Raw genomic sequence first — 19,599 nt, 5'->3', positions numbered from 1 at the left:
CTGTTCATCAGTGGAACTCTCTTCCCCGGAGGGTGGTGCAGGCTCCTTCTTTGGAAGCTTTTAAGCAGACGCTGGATGGCCATCTGTTGGGGGTGCTTTGAATGCAATATTCCTGCTTCTCAGCAAGGGGTTGGACTGGATGGCCCATGAGGTCTCTTCCAACTCAAGGATTCTAAGCCTCTATTCTCTGTAGGAGAGGAGTCCAGCAAAGGAGCTCAATACAGGCAAATAGGATAGACCAAGTAACACTGGCTTCTAGGGGTTTTTTATGCTCCACCCAAAAGTAATACAAAGGAAGGTATCTTACACTATTGGGAAAACCTATAAACAGGGGGGAACTGAAGCAGAGGAGAGGAAAAGGCAGAGCTAAGACTTCACAGACAAGGATATTATAATGGAAGTAGGTAACAATAATGAAAAGGTTGGTGCTTTCAAGGTAATATGTATAAAGATACCCAAAACAACCACTAAATGAGCTCTATGTTTTCAGCAGCATGTAAACAAACGGGGGGGCTGCTTTGAACCCTCTTTGATTTAAAAAAGTATTTTCCCCAGGCTTTTTCCCCCAATCATTGCTAAATAATATTTGCAACATGAACATCAAAGGTCGTGTGCATCTATGCTGGAAGAAGCACATTCTTCCGCTTCGGCAGGGTTGACACTGCCACACATTGCTGGTCTTTCTCAAAAGCTTACACAGGAGGCAAAGTCCAGAAAATGTATTGTCGAAGGCTTTCATGGCCGGAATCACTGGGTTGTTGTAGGTTTTTTCGGGCTATATGGCCATGTTCTAGAGGCATTTTCTCCTGACGTTTCGCCTGCATCTATGGCAAGCATCCTCAGCGGTCGTGAGTCCGGTTTTTCTTTCCCAGTCAACTTACATGCAATGAGCAGAAAATCTTCAGCACTGGGTTCAAATTCTGCATCAGAAATCTATATGTACATATCTAAAAATAAAGCTACTGTGTTTTCTTGTAGATGGAATAGGTGACGGTGCAATTTGGAGATGAGAAAATGCCCCCAAATACCCTCCAATTTTTGTGTATGTGCCCTAAGTTTCATTGGGGTTTCTTGGCCAAGGAATACTCAGAGGTGGATTCATCAACTCCTTCCTTTGAAACATAGTCTACAGCACTCAGTATTCATTAGCGGTCTCCCATCAAAATCTCAACCTGAACTGATCCTTCTTAGCTTCCAAGATCCCCAAGATCAGACAGCATCTGGTGCCTTAAGAGTATCTAGGCAATGTTGTTGTTGTTGTTTACCATCTAGCCTGATCAAGAGTTCTGAGTAAGTCAAAAGCTCATTTGCAATATTTTAGCAGTTTCATCTATGCTGATGATCATGCCATCACCGTTCAAACAAGGAGCTTTGAAATAGTTGTACAGAAGCTCTCCTAAGCTTTAGGTGCTCTTACTACGTATTACAGGAAAAACGAGCTGATTCCTCATCCATCTAAAATGCAGATGTGTGCTTTTCATCTCAAGGACAAAGAAGCGACTTGAGGTCTGAGGATGACCTGGGAAGGAATCCCACTGGTGCATTGCAGCACACCTAAATACCTGGGGGTCACTCTGGACTGTGCTTTGATTTACAAGATGACCTGGAGGGCCAAAGTTTGCCCAGGCCTGTGTTAAATATACCCAGGTCTGTTTGAATCCAGGGAGAGCACAGATGAGCTCCCTCTGTCAGCTTCAGCTCGCCATGTGGGGACATGAGAGAAGCCTCCCACAAGGATGGCAAAACATCAAAACACCCGAGCATCCCCTTATTTATTTATTTATTTATTTATTTCGGGTACTTCTATCCCGCCCTTCTCTACCCCCGAAGGAGGACTCGGGGCGGCTTACAGAAAAGGCACAATTTGATGCCTATACAAATTACACATAATATACAAAACCATAGTTAAAAACAGTTATCACAGTTAACACAATCAACAACAAGTACATAACACATCATATAAAAACTACTCTCGTGATCAGCGTTTCGTCTTTCAGAGTTCCATAGATATAATCCATTAATCATTTCCTAATCATCATCAAAGTTCTTTCTTTATCTGCCCGCTTGTCCGACTGCCTGGTCCCAGAACCATGTCTTTAGTTTTTTCCTGAAGGAAAGGAGCGATGTTGCAGATCTAATTTCCCCGGGGAGTGAATTCCACAGGTGGGGGGCCACCACCGAGAAGGCCCTGCTCCTCGTCCCCGCCAAACTCACTTGTGATAGAGGCAGGGTCGGGAGCAGGGCCTCCCCAGAAGATCTTAGACTCCGGGGTGGGACGTAGAGGGAGATCCGTTCGAACAGATACACTGGGCCGGAACCGTATAGGGTTTTGTAGGTCAAAACCAGCACTTTGAATTGTGCTCGGAACTGGATCGGCAGCCAGTGGAGCTGACACAGCAGGGGGGTGGTATGCTCCCTGTATGTCGCCCTGGTGAGCAGTCTGGCTGCCTCCCGCTGGACTAGTTGGAGTTTCCAAGCAGTCTTCAAAGGCAACCCCACGAAGAGTGCGTTGCAGTAGTCTAATCGGGATGTAACAAGAGCCTTGGCAATGTCCTTGCAGATGGCCAATTCTCTCACACCAGAAGCGATTTGCAATTTCTCAAGTCACTCCTACCACACACACACACACACACAAAACCATCTTGGCTGGCACATAACACTGCAAATTGTGGATAGATTGAGAGTGACTTGCTTCCATCCAAGAAGATCTTGATTCAATCCCTGGCGGAGAAGTGAGACGACAACTGGGTCAAAGGGACCCAACTCCTCCCACATTGCATCTTGCTTCATGCAAAAGCAACACAGACTGAAGCTGCCTGAAGACTTAAGAAGGAAGCACTGAAGTGCGTTGACTCATCCAGAAATGCATTTGTCTTCCTTAAGAGCTGCAGAAGAGCTTTGATGGACCAGAGAAAAGCCTCTTTTCTCTTGGCAAGAATCTCAGAAACTAGCAGAAACTGATTCACGCTGGCAGAAATGGTCAGAGGTCCACAACCCACCTTCTGTCTAAACCAGCCTTGAAAGAGTTTGCAAAGTGATTACAACAAACAAATATAATACACCATCCAAATCTCCACAAGAGAAGAACGATACTCCAAAAATCCATAGCACCATCCCAACCTGTTTAGCTATGTATGGATTTAGCACACCATTATTCTCATTCCTTTCAAAGAGTTATTAGCGAGGAGCCAGGGACTGCCTCATACATCCCATTATGCAGCTTTTCCCATAGCTGCTGCCTTGAATCTCTTTTGATCATTTCGCTCCAGGAAGCCTAGCAAGTCATCGCTAAGTACGTGGCCAAGTTTTTTGAATTTGCGTATTCTTATCAAATTGGTTATGACTGTGCCATCATTATAACATTTAATTGCCATTTTTATTAATCGTTGAATTGCTTTCAGATGGGTTATTATGTATGGCAGTCGGCCCTCGGTATTTACAGATTATGTAGCCATGGATTCCACCGTCCACACCTTGGAAATACTCCCATTTTATATGAAGGGACACAATTTTATTATAGAATCATAGAATCGTAGAATCATAGAATCAAAGACTTGGAAGATACCTCATGGGCCATCCAGTCCAACCCCATTCTGCCAAGAAGCAGGAATATTGCATTCAAATCACCCCTGACAGATGGCCATCCAGCCTCTGCTTAAAAGCTTCCAAGGAAGGAGCCTCCACCACACTCCGGGGCAGAGAGTTCCACTCCTGAACGGCTCTCACAGTCAGGAAGTTCTTCCTCGTGTTCAGGTGGAATTTCCTCTCTTGTAGTTTGAAGCCATTGTTCCACGTTCTAGTCTCCAAGGAAGCAGAAAACAAGCTTCCTCTCACATATTTATACATCGCTATCATATCTCCTCTCAGCCTTCTCTTCTTCAGGCTAAACATGCCCAGCTCTTTAAGCCACTCCTCATAGGGCTTGTTCTCCAGACCCTTGATCATTTTAGTCGCCCTCCTCTGGACACATTCCAGCTTGTCAATATCTCTCTTGAATTGTGGTGCCCAGAATTGGACACAATATTCCAGGTGTGGTCTAACCAAAGCGGAATAGAGCATGGGGAGCATTACTTCCCTAGATCTAGACACTAGGCTCCTATTGATGCAGGCCAAAATCTCATTGGCTTTTTTTGCCGCCACATCACATTGTTGGCTCATGTTTAACTTGTTGTCCACGAGGACTCCAAGATCTTTTTCACACGTACTGCTCTCGAGCCAGGCCTCGTCTCCCATTCTATATTTTTGCATTTCGTTTTTCCTGCCAAAGTGGAGTATCTTGCATTTGTCACTGTTGAACTTCATTTTGTTAGTTTTGGCCCATCTCTCTAATCTGTTAAGATCGTTTTGAATCCTGCTCCTGGATTATGCCACTGTATATAATGAGATTTGGGCATCTATGGGTTTTAGTATCCACAAGGGTCCTGGAACAAACCCCCAGCAGATACTAAGCACTTCCAGTTTTTGATGGGGTTAACAAAAACTGTAGCTTATTATTATTATTATTATTATTATTATTATTATTATTATTATTATTAGAAACACAACAAGATGAGTTCACAGAAGACAAGATCACTCTGCTGGCTGTTGTATTGGATCACACATTGGACACTTCCCAAGTGTCTAGGACTGTGTGATGTATCGGCGAATAATGTGTGCAGATCCCACTAAGATGGCCTTTTGCAGGTGGTAATTTTGTCAGCGTCGATTGTGTTTAAGTGCAGGCCAAGGTCTTTAGGTACTGCACCCAGCGTGCCGATCACCACTGGGACCACATGTTGTTGTTATTATTATTATTATTATTATTATTGACACAAAAGCACAGTATGTCACAGCAAACGAGATCTACATGCTGGATTTCGTATCACAAATTCACAAGTCGAACACTTCCCAAGCGTCTAGGACTGTGTGATGTATTTTCGAATGATGCGCGCAGAGCCAAGTAAGGTGGCCCTTTGCAGTTGACAGGTCGTGATTTTGTCGATTTTGTCGAGCATCAATAGGAGCATAGTGCCTAGAACTAGGGAAGTAATGCTACACCTCTATTCCGCTTTGGTTAGACCACACCTGGAATATTGTGTCCAATTCTGGGCACCACAATTCAAGAGAGATATTGACAAGCTGGAATGTGTCCAGAGGAGGGCGACTAAAATGATCAAGGGTCTGGAGAACAAGCCCTATGAGGAGTGGCTTAAGGAGCTGGGCATGTTTAGCCTGAAGAAGAGAAGGTTGATAGGAGATATGATAGCCATATATAAATATGTGAGAGGAAGCCACAGGGAGGAGGGAGCAAGCTTGTTTTCTGCTTCCTTGGAGACTAGGACGCAATGGAACAATGGCTTCAAACTACAAGAGAGGAGATTCCATCTAAACATGAGGAAGAACTTCCTGACTGTGAGAGCCATTCAGCAGTGGAACTCTCTGCCCCGGAGTGAGGTGGAGGCTCCTTCTTTGGAAGCTTTTAAACAGAGGCTGGATGGCCATCTGTCAGGGGTGATTTGAATGCAACATTCCTGCTTCTTGGCAGAATGGGGTTGGACTGGATGGCCCAGGAGGTCTCTTCCAACTCTCTGATTCTATGATTCTATGATTGTTTCCAAATGCTGGCTGAGATCTTTTGGCATGGCACCCATCTGGAACCATCTGTACTGGTTTATGCCAGAGCCTTTGCAGTTCGATTATTATTATTATTATTATTATTATTATTATTATTATTACTATTTACCCACCTCTCCTCAAGGTGGAGTTCAACATAGTCAAAATACATAGATAAGACCATTAAAACACATATATTAAAAGGCATAATATTAAAGATAGTATGATATTGGCACAACTTTTGAAGTCATGGCACATGGAGGAAATCAGCACTTTCCAAAGCCAAGCCAAGCAGTATCTTCTAGAAATCTGTTTTAATTTGAGAAGCTACAGGAACAGAATTAGTTGGTTACTTTGCATCTTTCCTCCATCCCTCTTTGACCATTCAATGTGCGAGACGCAACCTATAAACAGGTATGTTGAGCATCAGGGCTAGACAACAAGACACAAGTCCATCCGGAGAAAGTGTCTCATTCGCCACTGCGATTCAGGATCTCTGCCCGAGCGTTTTAATATGATGCTTTAATGCTCTATTGACTTCAAATAAAGAGGATAACGATACTCGTTCTCTTAAAGAGCACTTTCTTTCCAGGGCCTGAGTCAATGACGCTGATGTACAGCCAACACAAAGCCCACGGAGTCGGTGTTGTGAGCCGTTTTGAGTGGCGCTGGAAGCGGCTGAATGCGCCCACTCCAACTCCAAAATAAAGTCTTATTTTGGTAGAAGGGGAATTTAGGGAAGCATTCTTGTTCAGGCATTCTAATCAAGTAAATACATTGTGGGCTCTATCCACCTAAGCAGCCGAGTTATTAGCGCAGCAGTGATGGATGTCTTGCATTAATGTTTTCCTCCAGTAAGTGTGTTACTACTAATCTAAATGCATTTGCCATTTAGGAAGGAATCAGATCCAGTTGGCATCAGAGATCAAAAAAAGAAGAGTTGGAGATGAAAGTTTGGCATACCAATTCCACAACACTGGTTGCTTATGATAAAGGATGGGTCCTATTTAAGTCTCAGAAAGCTTGTCCTATATAGGGCTGAGAGTTACTCCTTCTTATATGTGGCGGAATCTCCTTCTCTGGAGATTTCTAAGCAGAGGCTAGATGGCCGTCTGCTGGGAAGGTTTTGATTGTCACTTTCTACCTGGAAGAATGGGGTTTGGAATAGATGGGCCATGGGGCCCCTTCCAACTCTAGTTTATATTATTCTAAAGAGTGTTTTAGTTCACCTACATCCAGAGAACACTGTGGACTCAAACAATGATAGATCTGGACCAAACTTGGCACGGATACTCAATATGCCCAAATGTGAACACTGGTGGAGTTTGGAGAAAACTGACCTTGACATTTGGGAGTTGTAGTTGGTGGGATTTATAGTTCACCTACAATCAAAGAGCATTCTGAACTCCACCAGTGATGGAATTGAACCAAACTTGGCACACAGTTGTCCCATGACCAAAAGAAAATAATAGAATGGTTTGGTAGGCATTGATCTTGAGTTTTGGAGTTGTAGTTCACCTACATCCAGAGACCACTGTGGACTCAAACAATGATAGATCTGGACCAAACTTGGCACGGATACTCAATATGCCCAAATGTGAACACTGGTGGTGTTTGTGGAAAATAGACCTTGACATTTGGGAGTTGTAGTTGGTGGGATTCATAGTTCACCTACAATCAAAGAGCATTCCGAACTCCACCAACAATAGAATTGAACCAAACGTGGCACACAGAACTCCCATGACCAACAGAAAATAATAGAATGGTTTGGTAGGCATTGATCTTGAGTTTTGGAGTTGTAGTTCACCTACATCCAGAGACCACTGTGGACTCAAACAATGATAGATCTGGACCAAACTTGGCATTAATACTCAATATGCCCAAATGTGAACACTGGTGGAGTTTGGGAAAATAGACTTTGGCATTTGAGAGTTGTAGTTGCTGGGATTTATAGTTCACCGACAATCAAAGAGCATTCTGAACCCCACAAATGATAGAATTGGGCCAAATTTCCCACACAGAACCCCCATGACCAACAGAAAATACTATGTTTCCTGATGGTCTTTGGTGACCATTCTGACACCCCCTCACAACCCCCCGGTGGTCCCAACCCCCAGGTTGAGAAACACTGCCCTAAGGCAACCCCATCATAGGGGGTTACTGTGTTTTCTGATGGTCTTTGGTGACCCTCCTGACACCCCCTGGCGACCCCTCCATGGGTCCCGTCCCCAAGGTTGAGAAACACTATTCTAAAGAGTAGCTCTTATTAAAAAATGTCCCATATTCTGCATAAAGGGTGCATCTAGACAGTAGAAATAATCCAGTTTGGCACCACTTTAACTGCCATTAGGGATGACTATGGAATCATGGCAGTTGCTGTTTTGCAGGCTCTTTAGTCTACTCTGCTGGTACTTCGCCAAACTACAAATCGCATGATGGCACAGCATCAAGCCATGGATGTTAAAGTGGCACCAAACTGCAGTGTAAATGCACCCAAAGACAGAAACACGTGCATCCTGGAGTGTATGATTGTTCATACACGACTAGGCAAACTGAAATCAATACTTTCCTTTGGTATTTGGGCAGAGCGCAAGCCTGTTAATCCCTGCATGTCATGAATTCCAGCTGTCCATTATTCTGATTTTCGAAATCCCGGCGACACTAACCCAGAGGGACATGGACGCTTCTGGATCGAATGGAAATTTCTGTCCTAATCGGCGACAAAGCATCCGAGCTGCAGTTCCTTCTGGCCTCGTTTTTGCACATTTATCAACAGCACGTCATGCAGAAATTAGTTCAATAAACATCATTCGGAGAGACAGGGAAATGCAGGGAGGAGCAAACGCTCCACGCGCTTCCTTTCGGCACGTCAAGTTCCTGTCAAAGGTGCAGGAAGAACTCAAAACGTGTACGAATTGCTCAAAAAGAGCCGACTCCATGCAAAAGTTTTATTTACGGTTGTGAATGTACATATTTTTAACGCAGATCAAAATTAGAAAAGGATAAAATTACACACACACACACACAAGCTGTACCCACCATGCGTTGCTGTGGCCAACCTTCCCCTTTCTCTCCTTTCTTTCTCTCCTTCCTTCCCTCCCTCTTTTCTTCCTTCCCTCATTTTCTTTCCCTTCTTCTTTCTTCCTTCTCTACCTGTTTCTTTTCTCGCTTCCTTTGCGCTTTGGTTCTATCCTTCCTTGCCTCTTTCCCTCCTTCCCTCTTTCATTCCTTCTCTCCTTCCTTCCCTCTTTCACTTTTTTATTTCCTTCTCTACCTTTCTCTTTCTTTTCTCGCTTCCTTTACTCTTTGGTTCCATCCTTCCTTGTCTCCTTCCATCCTTCCTTCCTTCCTTCCTTCCCTCTTTCTCTCTTTCATTCCTTCTCTCCTTCCTTCCCTCTTTCACTTTTTTATTTCCTTCTCTCCTTCTTTTCTTCTCTTCTTTTCTTGCTTCCTTTGCTCTTTGATTCTATCCTTCCTTGTCTCCTTCCTTCTTTCCTTCCTTCCCTCTTCCATTTTTTATTTCCTTCTCTCCTTCTTTCCTTCTCTACCATTCTCTTTCTTTTCTTGCTTCCTTTACTCTTTGGTTCCATCCTTCCTTGTCTCTTTCCTTCCTTCCTTCCTCCTTCCTTCCTTCCCTCCCTCCCTCTTTCTCTCTTTTGTTCCTTCTCTCCTTCCCTCTTTAACTTTTTTATTTCCTTCTCTCCTTCTTTCCTTCTCTTCTTTTCTTGCTTGCTTTGCTCTTTGATTCTATCCTTCCTTGTCTCCTTCCTTCTTTCCTTCCTTCCTTCCTTCCCTCTTTCACTTTTTTATTTCCTTCTCTCCTTCTTTCCTTCTCTACCTTTCTCTTTCTTTTCTCGCTTCCTTTGCTCTTTGGTTCCTTCCTTCCCTCTTTCTCTCTTTTGTTCCTTCTCTCCTTCCTTCCCTCTTTCACTTTTTTATTTCCTTCTCTCCTTCCTCCCTTCTCTACCTTTCCCTTTCCTTCCCTCCTTCTTTCCCTCTTTCTCTTCCTTTTTCTCCTTCCTTCCTTCCTTCCCCCTTTTTGTGTGTTTTGTGTGTGTATATGTGTCTATATATTTGTGTATATGTGCATATATGTGTGTTTGTGTATATATATGGTTTTGCGCATGCGTTGTAATGTATTTTTCCTTTTTTGGCTTTTTAAGTTTTCTCTGCTGTGTTTTTCAGTGTTTTTATGAGTGATGGTCACTCATTGGCCTGATAGGTATATTGTATCCAAATTTGGTGTCAATTCGTCCATTGCTTTTTGAGTTCTATTAATCCCACAAACGAACATTACATTTATATATATATAGATATATATCTTTGCTTTGGAAGCCGACTTCTGCCGACTCCAGCAAATAACATCAAACCATTTCTAAGCGCAGGATCCAGCTAATTAACATAGAAATATATTCAAAGCCAGATGGGAATGCACAGACAAAAGCAGCAATGAATAATAACTCGCCAATACAATCAAATTCCTTGGGAAACAGATGACTAATCAAGAATAGACAGTTTGTAATTACATACTTCTGGACTATCAAAACGCCTTGCATTTGAGTATATTGTTTGAACGTAAAGGCTTGAATGTTGGACCAGGACTCTGAAGGCCAGGGTTTGAATCCTTGCTCAGCCGTGGAGATCCACTAGTTACACTCTCTCAGCCTCAGAGGAAAGCACATGCAAACCTCTGAATAAATCTTGTCATTTCCAACCCTTGTCATTGCTTTTTCCTGTCTCAAGGCTAGGCAACACTGTTTCCTATTTCTATTGCTAATTGCCAGGCTCAATGCTTTAGAAGTTGTAGTTTTACAGGATATTAGCCTTCAGGCTAAACCGCTGAGCTGCTGATCTTGTTGGCTGAAAGGTTTGCGGTTCAGAGCCGGGGAGTGGGGTGAGCTCCCACTGTTAGCCCCAGCTTCTGCCAACCTAGCAGTTCAAAAACATGCAAAGCTGAGTAGATCAATAGGTACTGGTCTGGTGGGAAAGTAAGGGCGCTCCATGCAGTCATGCTGGCCACTTGACCTTGGAGGTGTCTATGGACAACACCAGCTCTACGGCTTAGAAATTGAGATGAGCACCAACCCGCCAGAGTCGGGCACGACTAGACTTAATGCCAAGGGAAACGTTTACCTTTAGTCTCCTCTACCAAAGGATGCTGGGGCCTCACCAAAATGCAACTCCCAGGATTTTATCACAAAGAGTCATGGAAGTTCATAGAATCATAGAGTTGGAAGAGACCATGTGGGCCATCCAGTCCAACCCCCTGCAAAGAAGCAGGAAAATCGCATTCAAAGCACCCCAGACAGATGGCCATCCAGCCTCTGTTTAAAAGCCTCCAAAGAAGGAGCCTCCACCACACTCCAGGGCAGAGAGTTCCACTGCTGAACGGCTCTCACAGTCAGGAAGTTCTTCCTCATGTTCAGGTGGAATCTCCTTTCTTGTTCCATTGCATCCTAGTCTCCAGGGCAGCAGAAAACAAGCTTGCTCCCTCCTCCCTATGACTTCCTCTCACATATTTATACATGGCCCTCATCATGTCTCCTCTCAGCCTTCTCTTCTTCAGGCTAAACATGCCCAGCTCCTTAAGCCACTCCTCATAGGGCTTGTTCTCCAGACCCTTGAACATTTTAGTTGCCCTCCTCTGGACACATTCCAGCTTAGAGTCAACATCTCCCTTCAATTGCGGTGCCCAGAATTGTACACAATATTCCAGGTGTAGTCTGACCAAGTGGTCTCAAACTGCATTTATTCTTCAGTGTAGATACACCCCATTTATCACATCAGTTCATAAACCAAGTGCCTGTTCAGCTGACACTTGATTCTGTTTGCTACCAGTATGGATGGGTCTTTTTTCCCCTTCTAATCCAACTTGTCGGTCTACCAATTTGGCCTGGAATCAAGGGAGAAATCACACATCACCCTCTTCTCTCTCTCTCTTTCTTTTCCAAACAATAAGGAACCAATTCCAAGAAGCACGTTTGCAGACTGATCCCAACTACAATGCCTACTTTGTTCAAAAGCTTTCAGCTAGAGCCATTTAAATACAGAATAGTAATCTGCGGGCAAGTAAGAAGCCTGCAAGCCAGTAAAAGTCCATAAGTCAACTCCCACGATTCCACAACACTGAGCCACAGCACTTAAAGCGGTGCCAAACATCATGCCATGTAGATGCACTCTTGGAAACGTAACAGGTCCCCAAAGTCCAACGCACAACCATTCAGCACACAATCCTTACTTTCCTTGGCTGAACATGCAAAATATTCAGCGAGGTAGATTTTCCTCCATGAGGATGTGGGTGTGCAAGGGGAAACACCCCCTAATGAATACCAACCTGCTCTGCAGCACATCATCCCCTCGATGGAAAACCAAAGTGCTCTTCCAGAAGTCACCACTCAATCCCTCTCCAATGCCAGAAATACAGCTTAAAGGTGTAACATTAGAAAATGTTGACCATTTCCGCTCCCTTGGCAGCCACGTCTCCACAAAGGTCAACACTGACACTGAAATACAACACCGACTGAGCTCTGCGAGTGCAGCATTTTCCCGAATAAAGCAGAGAGTGTTTGAGGACTGGGACATCTGTAGGGATACCAAGGTGCTTGTTTATAAAGCCATTGTCCTCCCAACCCTGCTATATGCCTGCAAGACATGAACTGTCTACAGATGTCAACATTGACACTGAAATACAACACCGCCTGAGCTCTGTGAGTGCAGCATTTTTCTGAATGAAGCAGAGAGTGTTTGAGGACTGGGACATCCATAGGGATACCAAGGTGCTTGCTTATAAAGCCATTGTCCTCCCAACCCTGCTATTTGCCTGTGAGATGTGAACTGTTGACACTGAAATACAGCACCGACTGAGCTCTGCGAGTGCAGCATTTTTCCAAATGAAGCAGAGAGTGTTTGAGGACTGGAACATCCGTAGGAATACCAAGGTGCTTGTTTATGAAGCGATTGTCCTCCCAACCGTGCTATACGAGATGTGAACTGTCTACAGATGTCAACATTGACACTGAAATACAACACCGACTGAGCTCTGCGAGTGCAGCATTTTTCCAAATGAAGCACAAAGTGTTTAAGGATCAGGACATCCATAAGGATACCAAAGTGCTTGTTTATGAAGCCATTGTCTTCCCAACCCTGCTATTTGTCTGCAAGACATGGACTATCTACACACGTCACATGCAACTCCTAGAAGAATTCCATCAGCGCTGCCTCCGAAAAATCCTGCAAATCTCTTGGGAAGACAGGCGGACAAATGTCAGTGTGCTGGAAGAAGCAAAGACCACCAGCATTGAAGTGATGGTCCTCCACCATCAACTCCGCTGGACTGGCAACGTTGTTGGGATGCCCGACCACTGTCAACATTGACACTGAAATACAACACCGCCTGAGCTCTGCGAGTGCAACATTTTTCTGAATGAAGCAGAGAGTGTTTGAGGATCGGGACATCCGTAGGGATACCAAGATGCATGTTTATGAATCCATTGTCCTGCCAATCTTGCTATACGCCTGCAAGACGTGAACTGTCTACAGATGTCAACATTGACACTGAAATACAACATTGACTGAGCTCTGCAAATGCAGCATTTTTCTGAATGAAGCAGAGAGTGTTTGAGGATTGGGACATTCATAGGGATACCAAGGTGCTTGTTTATGAAGCCATTGTCCTCCCAACCCTGCTATTTGCCTGCGAGATGTGGACTATCTACAGACGTCACATGCAACTCCTAGAACAATTCCATCAGCACTGCCTCCGTAAAATCCTGCAAATCTCTTGGGAAGACAGGCGGACAAATGTCAGCGTGCTGGAAGAAGCAAAGACCACCAGCATTGAAGTGATGGTCCTCCGCCACCAAATCCGCTGGCAACATTGTTGGGATGCCCGACCACCGTCAACATTGACACTGAAATACAACACCACCTGAGCTCTGCGAGTGCAGTCCAACGTTGCTGGACTGGCATCATTGTTGGGATGCCCGACCACCATCTCCCAAAGCAGTTGCTCTACTCCGAACTCAAGAATGGAAACGGAATGTTGGTGGACAGGAAAAGAGATTTAAAGATGGGCTCAAAGCCAACTTTAAAAACTCTAGCATAGACACCGAAAACTGGGAAGCCCTGGCCCTTGAGCGCTCCAGCTGGAGGTCAGCTGTGACCAGCAGTGCTGTAGAATTTGAAGAGGGCGAAAGAGAGAAATGTTCCAAGAGGAAGGTGCGTCAAGCCAACCCCGACCGGAACTGCCTTCCACTTGGAAACCTATGCCTTCACTGCCGGAGAACATACAGATATAGAATAGGGATCCACAGTCACCTATGGACCCACCACTTACTTACTTAGGCAATCCCTCATTGGCCGAGTAGGACAGTCTTCCAGGATCAGTGTTCGGGTTATCTTGAAGTGCGGTCTCGGTCGGGGTTGGCTTGACACGCCTTCCTCTTGGCATGCTTCTCCCTTTCGCCCTCCATTCGTGCCTCTTCAAATTCTACAGCACTGCTGGTCACAGCTGACCTCCAGCTGGAGTGCTCAAGGGCCAGGGCTTCCCAATTCTCAGTGTCTATGCCACAGTTCTTAAGGTTCGCTTTGAGCCCATCTTTAAATCTCTTTTCCTGTCCACCAAAATTCCATTTTCCATTCTTGGGACCCACCAGTACACTGATCTTGGAAGACAATCCTACTCGGACAACGAGGGATCGCCTAAGCATGCAAGCAGCACATAAAACACAACAGCACTGGGGGAGAGGGTAGCAGCACTTCAAAGCCTTATTATGTAAGGTGGACACAATTGCTGTGAGCCTACAAATGGGTGGGTACCAATAGAAGGAGGAATAGGACAATTCTCTGCACAGAGCTCATTGCATATCCCACGTTCTGGGTGGACAACCACCAGGCAGTGCATGCAATGATGGGCATTTCTATGGCTTAATAGGCAGTAATACTCTAGTACATGAACTTATGAACAACAACAAAGAAACAAGTCCCTCAAAATGGTGAAATTCAAGGTTTGTTTTTGAGTCAACCTGCATAGGATCTGGATGAATGGAGTGCAGAGGGGAAAGTCATCACCTGGGACTCTTCCCAGGTCACTCCAGGATAACATTTGGAGGCGGGTTCATGACTCCAGGACCAGAATTTGGCACTTGAAAAGCTTGTAGGTGTTTGTGCACACCTTGCAGTCATCTGTATGCATTTCATAGGGTTTTCTTGGACAAGGAATATCTTTTCTCATGCTCTGGAAGTTCTAGCATGCTACATTTGGGACCAAATCTTGTGTATGTGCCTTCAAGTCACTTGTCAACTTACGGTAACCCCATGCATTGCAAAGGCAAGGGAGATTCTGAGGTGCTTTTAGCCATTCCTGCCTTTGAAACGTAGCCCACAGCACATGGTATTTATTGGCGGTCTCCCCTCCAAGTATTAATCCAGGGCTGGCCCTGCTTAGCTTACAGGATCAGATAGGACCTGGTGCATTTTGGGTATTCATTTTGGGTATTAGTAAAGGTAAACGTCTGGATCATGGCCATACAGCCCAGAAACCTCACAGCAATCTAGTGATTGGGTTGTTGTAGGTTTCTTTCGGGCTATATGGCCATGTTCTAGAGGCATTCTCTCCTAACGTTTCGCCTGCATCTATGGCAAGCATCCTCAGAGGTAGTGAGACCTCACTACCTCTGAGGATGCTTGCCATAGATGCAGGCGAAACGTCAGGAGAGAATGCCTCTAGAACATGGCCATATAGCCCGAAAAAAACATACAACAACCCAGTGATTCCGGCCATGAAAGCCTTCGACAATACATTAAAGCCAGTGATTCCAGACATGAAAGTCTTTGACTTTGACCCTTTGTTGTCGTGTTGTCGAAAGTTTTCATGGCCGGAATCACTGGGTCGCTGTGAGTTTTCTAGTCAGTATGGCCGATCCTCCAGTAGCATTCTCTCCTGACGTTTTGCTCACATCTATGGCAGGCATCATCAGAGGTTGTGAGATCTGTTGGAAACTACCTGGACATTCCACAGATATATAAACCTCACTTGCCCAGTTTCCAACAGACCTCACTACTTCTGAGGATGCCCGCCATAGATGTGAGTGTAACGTCAGGAGAGAATGCTTCTGGAAAATGGCCATACAGCACGGAAACCTCACAGCAATCCATTGTTGTTGTTGTTGTTTATTTTATCTCTATCCTATCTTTCTCCCCATAGGGCAGGCCTGGGCAAACTGTTTGGAATTGTGGGAGTTGAAGTCCAAAATACCTGGAAGGCCGAAGTGAGCCCAGACCTGCCATAGGGACTCAAAGTGGCCAACAATCATATAGCGCTGCCTAATACAAATGTAGGGGGGCGCTGGTGAAGAAGTGGATTAAATCATTGAGCTGCTACACTTGTTGACCAAAAGGTTGGCAGCTCAAATCCAGGGGGCATGGTGAGCTCCTGCCGTTAGCCCCAGCTTCTGCCAACCTAGCAGTTCAAAAACATGTAGATAATAATAATAATATGATATTATAATTATATATTTATATTATATGTAATATTACTAATAATATTACTATATAGCGGTATGGTGCAATATAGTAATGTTTAATGCTGATATTGTACTATGGTAATAATGTAACATATTGTATGTAATATATACCTTGTACGCCGCTCTGAGTCCCCTTCGGGGTGAGAAGGGCAGCATATAAATGTCGTAAATAAATAATTAATAAATAAATAGATGTGAGTAGATCAATAGGTACCACTTCTGTGGGAAGGTAACGGCACTCCATGCAGTCATGCTGACCACATGGCCTTGGAGGTGTCTACGGACAACGCCGGCTCTTCAGTTTAGAAATGGAGATGGAAGACCACCCTTCAGAGTTGGACATGACTAGACTTAATGTCAAGGGAAACCTTTACCTTACTTTATACAAATGTAAAGAGAGACAAGCACAAAAATTAGAAAGCTTTCTGCAAGAAGATGCCAAGAAAGATGTCCTTACCTGGATGATGGAGCCAAACTTCCTTTGGGAGAGTAATGGAGGAAAAGGGTGCCTTGGCTGCTTGGATGGGTCTCCCTTCGCCCTTCTTTAGTCCCACTTCCAGGGGTCAAAAGAGGAGTGGGATAGAAGTGGGGTCCTTTAGGTTGCCTCCAAACCAACGCAGTGAGACTTGGACTCAGCGGAGGAGAAAAGAAGGCAGGTGGGTCCAAACTCCTTCCTTCTGGGTTGCGTCCAAGCTCACTTCAGCGACCTCAGAGCTTATGGAAGGAGACCCAACACAGAGAGGAAGAGGAAGGCGTCTGAGTCCAAGCTTTTGCAGCTTGTGTAATTGTGCTTTGAAGCTTCTGCCTTAGAGAGAAGAGAGGGATGAAGGTGGTTTGCCCGCACTTTCCACTCCTGGGTTGCCTTTCCCAGCCAGACCCAAGGCTTGAGGAAGGGGCTTGAGGCAAGAAGAAGAGGAGGAAGGTGGTGGGTCCAATCTCTTGCCTTCTGGGCTGCCCCCAAAGGTTCTAGAAGAGGAAGGGGTCGGATCTCCCGACTTTAGGGTTGCCTCTAGTCCTGGGCTTGAATCAGCTTCTTGGTAAAAGAGGAGAAGGAAGGCTCTTGTCCCTTGGGCTGCCTCCAAAAGATCCTGAAGAGGAGGAGGAAAAAGGAGAAAAAAAGGAAGGCAGCGAGGTCGGATCTCCCGACTTTGGGGTTGCCTCAGGTCCTGGGCTTGTGTCAGCTGCTTGGGAGAATATGAGGAGGAGGAAGGCTCTTGTCTCTTGGGCTGCCTCCAAAAGATCCTGGAGAGGAGAAGGAGGAGGAAGAAGAGGAGGAGAAGGAGGAAGGGTCTCTCCAAGGGTTGCCTCAAGTCCTGGGCTTGTGTCAGCTGCTTCAGAGAAGAAGTGGAGGAGAAGAAGGAAGGCTCTTGTCTCTTGGGCTTCTTCCAAAAGATCCTGAAGAGGAGAAGGAGGAAAAGGAAGGTGGCAGGGTCGGATCTCCTGACTTTGGGGTTGCCTCAAGTCCTTGGCTTGTGTCAGCTGCTTCAGAGAAGAAGTGGAGGAGAAGAAGGAAGGCTCTTGTCTCTTGGGCTGCCCCCAGAAGATCCTGGAGACAAGGAGGAGGAGGAAGGTGGCTGGGACTTTGGGGTTACCTCAAGTCCTGGGCTTGTGTCGGCTGCTTGGGGAGAAGGAGGAGAAGGAGGAAGGCTCTTGTCTCTTGGGCTTCCTCCAAAAGATCCTGAAGAGGAGGAGGAAGAGGAAGGCGGCAGGATCGTATCTCCCGACTTTGGGGTTGCCTCTAGTCCTGAGCTTGTGTCAACTGCTTCAGAGAAGAAGAGGAGGAGAAGAAGACTCTTGTCTCCTGGGCTTCCTCCAAAAGATCCTGAAGAGGAGAAGGAGGACGAAGAAAGAGAAGGGGTCTCTCCGAGGGTTGCCTCAAATCCTGGGCTTGTGTCAGCTGCTTCAGAGAAGAAGAGGAGGAGAAGGAGGAAGGCTCTTGTCTCTTGGGCTGCCTCCAAAAGATCCTGAAGAGGAGGAGGAAAAAGGAGAAGAAAACGAAGGCAGTGGGGTCGGATCTCCTGACTTTGGGGTTGCCTCAAGTCCTGGGCTTGTTTCAGCTGCTTCAGAAAAGAAGAGGAGAAGAAGGAAGGCTCTTGTCTCCTGGGCTTCCTCCAAAAGATCCTGAAGAGAAGAAGGAAGAAGAAGAGGAGGAGGAAGGGTCTCTCCGAGGGTTGCCTCAAGTCCTGGGCTTGTGTCAACTGCTTGGGAGGAGGAGGAGGAGGAAGAAGAAGAGGAAGGCTGCTGGGTCCACTCTTCCTCCTCTCTTCTGGGCTGCCTCTAGTCCTGGGCTTGTGGAGAAGGAGAAGAAGAAGGCTGCAGAGTCGGGAGAAGAGCCACCGCGAAGCCTGCCTCCCTCCTTGGCTCGCTTTGCAGCCCACGCCGAAGGTGGAGGGTCCACGAGGAGGAAGCCCACCCTCGGGGGCGAGGAAGGCCTCCCCCTGCTCTTCCTCCTCCTCCTCCTCCTCTCCTTCCTCTTCCTCCGCCCGCAGCTCCCAACTCGGCTGCCAGAAGAGAAGCAAAGGCGGAGCCTTCTTGGCCAACCCTCCTCCGCCGGGAGAAGGAGAGGCCAAGCCACGCAGGCGAAGCCAAAAATGAGCCCTGGTCCGCTTCAGGAGCCCAACTTGGAGTCCACCTTGCCCGCTTCCCCTCCAGGCACCCCGAGCGCCTTCTCTCTTCTTCAGCTCCTTCCTTCCTTTCTCAGACAGGGAAAGAGTTAACGCCCCGCGCGCTTCTCATTGGCGGCCCCGGAAAGGGGGCGGAGTCTTTGCAATAGCCTTGGCCCCGCCCCTTCAGGTGAGACCAGGTGAATTAGCAACCCATTTGCATTGCCAGAAATAGAGCTTCATGGTGTAACGTTAGAAAATGTGGACCATTTCGGCTCCCTTGGCAGCCACCTCTCCACAAAAGTCAACACTGACACTGAAATACAACACCACCTGAGCTCTGCAAGTGCAGCGTTCTTCCGAATGAAGCAGAGAGTGTTTGAGGACCGGGACATCCGTAGGGATACCAAGCTATTGTCCTCTCAACTCTGCTATACACTTGTGAACTCCTGGAATGATTCCACCATTGTTGCCTCTGAAAAATCCTGCAAACAACACCACCTGAGCTCTGTGAGTGCAGCATTCTTCTGACTGAAGCACAGAGTGTTTGAAGACCGGGACATCCGTAGGGAGACCAAGGGGCTTGTTGATAAAGCTATTGTCCTCCCAACCCTGCTATATTCCTGTGAAACGTGGACGTCACAGGCAACTCCTGGAATGATTCCACCATTGTTGCCTCTGAAAAATCCTGCAAACAACACCACCTGAGCTCTGCGAGTGCAGCATTCTTCTGACTGAAGCACAGAGTGTTTGAGGACGAGGACATCCGTAGGGAGACCAAGGTGCTTGTTTATAAAGCTATTGTCCTCCCAACCCTGCTATATTCCTGCGAAACGTGGACTATCTACAGACATCACAGGCAACTCCTGGAATGATTCCAC

At 46.0% G+C, this 19,599-nt stretch overlaps 1 protein-coding gene across 2 annotated transcripts in view; it reads right to left on the bottom strand.

The window, feature by feature from the left end:
• GDPD5 (glycerophosphodiester phosphodiesterase domain containing 5) overlaps nt 1–16,869 on the bottom strand; it is a 300,231-nt gene extending 283,362 nt beyond the window's left edge. For both annotated transcript variants that reach the window (XM_067466461.1, XM_067466463.1), the window contains exon 1: nt 16,573–16,869. The gene's annotated coding sequence lies outside the window, so the exon portion shown is untranslated. The remainder of the gene's footprint in view (nt 1–16,572) is intronic.
• Nucleotides 16,870–19,599: the final 2,730 nt, after the last annotated feature.

Source organism: Anolis sagrei, chromosome 3, assembly GCF_037176765.1.
Source record: "Anolis sagrei isolate rAnoSag1 chromosome 3, rAnoSag1.mat, whole genome shotgun sequence".
In the NCBI taxonomy this organism is placed as follows: Eukaryota; Metazoa; Chordata; class Lepidosauria; order Squamata; family Dactyloidae; genus Anolis; species Anolis sagrei.
This window is presented reverse-complemented; position numbering and strand designations above follow the sequence as displayed.